The sequence below is a fragment of the Penaeus monodon genome, chromosome 36 (assembly GCF_015228065.2).
Source record: "Penaeus monodon isolate SGIC_2016 chromosome 36, NSTDA_Pmon_1, whole genome shotgun sequence".
Classification (NCBI taxonomy): Eukaryota; Metazoa; Arthropoda; class Malacostraca; order Decapoda; family Penaeidae; genus Penaeus; species Penaeus monodon.
In genome coordinates this window covers 22,665,759-22,670,758 of record NC_051421.1, presented here as the reverse complement: position 1 = coordinate 22,670,758, position 5,000 = coordinate 22,665,759, and the positions used below count along the sequence as shown (strand labels likewise).

The following is a 5,000-nucleotide window of genomic DNA, read 5'->3' as shown; positions in this document are numbered from 1 at the left end:
TCCCTTGTTCTTCCCCTTGTTAGCCTCGTCTTCAAGAACAAAATCAGATTGCTTTGTTCACTCTTCCCGCTGCCTCTGCACTCCCATGTGGGGCACGGCGCTGGCAGAAGGGAAAACGACATCATGAGAACTCGCTAAGGGGGAGAATGTTTACGGATGTGTGTGCCTATATATATATATATATATATATATATATATATATATATATATATATATATATATATATATATACATATAAATATATATACACACATATGTGTATATATATATATATATATATATATATATATATATATATGTATATACATATATATATATATATATTATTATTTTTTTTTTTTTGTGTGTGTGTGTATGTATATATGTAGTTGCTATAGACAGACTGGAGGTCAGCCTCAGCGAGAGCGTTGAAGCGACGCCGCGTCCAATTCGAGGGCGACCTCCGGCCTCTCCTCGAGCGCGACCGGACGCGGCGGCCGCGGGACGTCCCCGTCCGGCCGAATGGAAGAAGCCCCCGCGAAGAGGCTCCATAAACCGCGAGCCGCCGACGTGCTGAGAATGCTCAAGTCACCCCTGCGGTCCTAAATAATACGGCTGCGAGGGGTAACTGTTCTAATCTGTAATAAACGTGTGGGTAGCGACAGTAACGCGATAGAAGGCTCAGTGGCTCCGGCAGTAGCACGGTAGTCGGCCTGCTAATTACTCTGTGTGGCGTTGTGGCTCGTATATCATGCTGCTCGTAATTATAAGACTTCTTGGCAAGGAATTAGCATGTGAATAGTGCTATAAAAGGATAGCATTCGGCCTGTGTTTTATATATGTGCAAATAGTTATAATGAGGGAATCCAAAGTAGGGTGTTTTATTGCGATAGTTTGCACTGTTTTGCATACGGCTAATTTTTGCATTGGGTGCCCTCGTACTTGGCCTAGAAAGAGTTATCGTCCCGAAGATCGCTGCGTGAGTTTTAACTATAGAAAATATTTATCCCCATATTTTCTGGTTTCGTTTTCGATTGCGGGCGGGGTTCCCATCATACCAATGCATTTTTATTTATTCAAATGTCTTTTCATATCAATGTCTTTCGGTAATTTATATGTATTTTCCTCACCATTAAACACCTAAACAGGAAAACAATTCACGGGAATATTTCGGGATATTCATCAGTAGTGAGCAGACGGTTGCAAAGTTTTTTTTTCTATCCCATTTTTTACATACACAGGTGTTAATGTTCTCTTTCGCCTTGCCATGTGTTGGTCTTTTTTTGCGTATGTGTGTGTGTGTGTGTGTGCGTGTGCGCGTATGTGTGTGTCTGTGCATGTGTATACCGTCACGCCTCCACTCCCTCACACCCTCTCCTCCCTCTGCCATTAATTTTTGACTCGCTTACCATCATGTATTATGTCCTCAATATGTCGTCGTTTATTTAGGCCCGCCGTCTCGTCTGCCCGCCTTCCATTACTGTCTCTGTTCGCTTCGTATTTTAGTCCCTTGTCTTCTTTCATTTGATCTCGTGTTATTTCTTTGAAGAGAAAGGAACCCAGGCTTCGGAAAGACAAGCGAGATGCGCGTTGCTGTCTCGTTTCTTTGTGAAGTTACGGTATCTAAATATATTTCGAAACGTCAGAAAGTTATTGACTCTGCGGGCGAGACTGAATTCGCGCATGAAAACGTGTCTTTGATGAGCTTGAGGAGGAAGCTGGGAAGGGGCCACACACTGATATATATATATATATATATATATATATATATATATATATATATATATATATATATAAAGGAGAAATCAAGGGAATCAATGAAGAGAAAGAATGGTAGTTATGGGTGAAATGATTATTTGAAGTCGTTGGTAAATAGTAGATACATTTCAAAACGTGATACGGGAAGTAATCTCAAACCAGCTGCAATGTTGATATTGCAATGTCCTATCTGCGAGGATCGCTAAGACACTCCAAAATAGATTGGTAGGATTATGAGGATCTCGTTCGTCATTTTCACATTATGCGTTTAATTTATATCCTCTTTTCGGGAAGAGTACTGGAGGAAACAGTTTCGGGAACGAGTCGACCCTGGCGCTAACTGAATATCCTTGAACATCTATTGATGTCAAGAACTGGACTTCAAAAATAATGGTACATTGTTTTAGCAGTTAACAGGAGGAATACCCGACGTTTCTTACTTCCTGCTACTGTTATGGTAGTTAACAAGGGCCTCTGCACCGTTTAATGTGAACTGGGCTCGATAATGGTCCCTCGTTAGCGACAGTTTAACCCAACCGCCGATCTCTCTGGGCTCACGTCACTACTGCAGCCTCAACTGCTTACTTTATGGCCATCGTTAACGACCCCCGAAGCATCCGCCTCTGCCGCGAGGAATGAAATAAAGAAAGCACTAAGGGCTTTTACCGAAGATTGAGGACGCCCCGAAGGAGGTGTGCAGAGGGCCCTCCGAGAGCAGTCACTTGTCCCCTTTCTCCATCTTTCATGAGGCTTTTTCCCTCTGTTGCTACATTTTTCCGCCATGATTTGGCCGTGTTGTTGTTTGTAAGTGCTGGTAATTAAGGCGATAATGAGGTGCGATCGGCGGCCAGCGAGAGCTGGTATTTTCCCTGATTTTTTTTTCGTAGCATATAGATATAAATAAATAAATGTGTATATATATATATATATATATATATATATATATATATTATATATTCTAATTTCCTTCTTATGTCTTTTTTCCTCCCCTTTTCATCCTCCTCGTCCTCGGTATCGACGTCATCTTCGTCGTCCTTCTTATTTTTCTTCTTCTCCTCCTCCCCCTTTTCTTCTTTTTCTCTCTCCATCCACGCACGCACGCACAGGTGTCGCGTGTTTACGTCGTGGACCAGTTGAATGCCGTGGCTCTGCAAGATAGTTCAGACGCGTCGGCATTGTTCCTCGCGAGCATATATCTTACTCGGAGACCGTAGTGAATTCGCCCCTCCCCCCCTCCTTCCCCTGCCTCCGCTCCTCCTCATCCCCTCGAAGCAGCTCCCCAGGTTTCCTTGGGAGGAGGGGAAGGAGGGGAGAGCCGTCAGACGGGGGACTTAAGTCATTAGTTCCGATGGAAGTGAACCAAGGCGAAGGTTCACGTCTTCGGGCACGCCAGGAACGCGCGTCGCCGCCGCTTTACGACAGCCTCGCGCCCACAGACTCACCGTAATCGTTCTTTCCTCCTGACAATCTCTCGGGAGACGACGCTTATCTTTATAGTCTCCCTGCACGGAGGCGACGTTTAGCTTTGCGTTTTATTTCGCGTCGTACGAGTGACGAGCCCTGTCGATTTTTTTTTTTTGCTTTATTACTTTTTTTTTTTTTACTAATAGGCGTTTCTCTCGCAGCTGTAAGTGTTTTCGATAGATGTCACTTGAGCTCCCTTTCTGCTTCGATAGAAGACGTCGATCCCCCCCTGCTGCCACAAGCCGCCAAGAAAATGACAAAAGCAAGCGACAAATTGTTGCGCCGCCAGGAGGGGGCGGAGGCGGGTGCGTGGGCGGAGGACAGGGAGGGGGATCCTCAGGGGTAGTTTGCCCCGAGAGTGATGGCCTGGCAGCGTCGTCTGTTTGCCAACTTTATGGTTCCCAGGAGCTGTTCTGGTACTTCTAAACCACCGTTAAGAGGCGAACTGGTGGACAAAGTCTGGCACCCCTCCCCCCCTTCCCCCTTGTCACCCACTCGACACCCTGCGGCCGGGGCGGGGACGAAGATGTGGGCTGGTGACTAGGTGGGCGTGTGTTGTGTGACGCGGGAACAATGAATCACAATAACAAGAATAGACAGAGTTTCGTCTCTCTCTCTCTCTCTTCTCTCTCTCTCGTCTGTCTGTCTTCTGTCTTCTGTCTCGTCCTCTCTCCCTCTCCTCATCGCGTCCACTCTCTCCATCTCTCTCACATCAAACGTCTCTCTCATCTCTCTCTCTCGTCTCTCCCTCCCTCCTCTCTCTCACCATCCTTAGCTACAGCCTTTCACCATCATCTACGCCATCTTCGCATCTTCCACATCTCAGGATAACCTCTAACCAGACTCCAATGAGTCACATGTCAGGCCTCCCTTCCCCGCATACCATCCACACAAAACACGCCTCTCTCTCGCACACACATCTGGTTCTGACCATCATTATTACCAACCCTGGTATGCGGTTCAGTTGCGGCTCACACACGACCATTACCTCCGGGACGGTTTTCCTGACGTAGAAGTATGACACGTTGCGGTTCTTGGCGTCCACACCTCCTCGCGGTCCGTATCATTTTGCGTGTGAAATGCGTTGAGATGATGGGATTGCATCATGCAGACACGACATGCAGGACGCGTGACCGCCTGCATACACAAGCTCACAGGTACATCCCGACGAGCATAAACATAGCCACACTCACACACATATTTCTTCTCCTTTTTTGTGTTAAGCATATTCGCGTGTAAAAAGCGCCGTCGCTATGAATAATCAGCGGCGCGACGGCCCAGCTGGCCGGCGAGCGCGGCCGTGACTCACCGATCATTCGTGACACGTGATGGGCTTAACCCGAGCCGCCCGACGTGCCTCCTGTCCCTCAAGAGACCATCTAAGAACGGTTGTGTGCGCCGTCCGACCGCGAGATGCTGTCAGGCTGTCGTCTCGGATGCTGTTGTTGGCGGACCCGCTGCGAGATGCTGGCATTTTTTTATTGGCATAATTAGACATGGGTGTTGTGAGGGTGTTTGTGAGTCTGGTTTCTTGCGGAAGTTCTTGGATGTGCTCGCGTCCGTCTCGGCGCACGTGGATTTCTCGGGAGAGGTCGTACGTCAGCCATCCTATAAGGTGTAGCGGAAGCCAGGGTTTGAAGTGACAGCGCACTTCATCACGAACATCAGCTGCAGATGTGCGTGCATTCGGCCTTCTCCAAACGAGCGTCGAAGGGCGGGCGTGAGGCGCTGGTGCCCGAGGAGAGGGGCGGCCGCCGGACGTAAACACGCGGCTCACATGTCGTGCTGTCTCCAACACG

At 47.6% G+C, this 5,000-nt stretch overlaps 1 protein-coding gene across 1 annotated transcript in view; it reads left to right on the top strand.

The window, feature by feature from the left end:
- LOC119595575 (LIM/homeobox protein Lhx9-like) overlaps positions 1-5,000 on the top strand; it is a 117,639-nt gene that overhangs the window by 100,194 nt on the left and 12,445 nt on the right.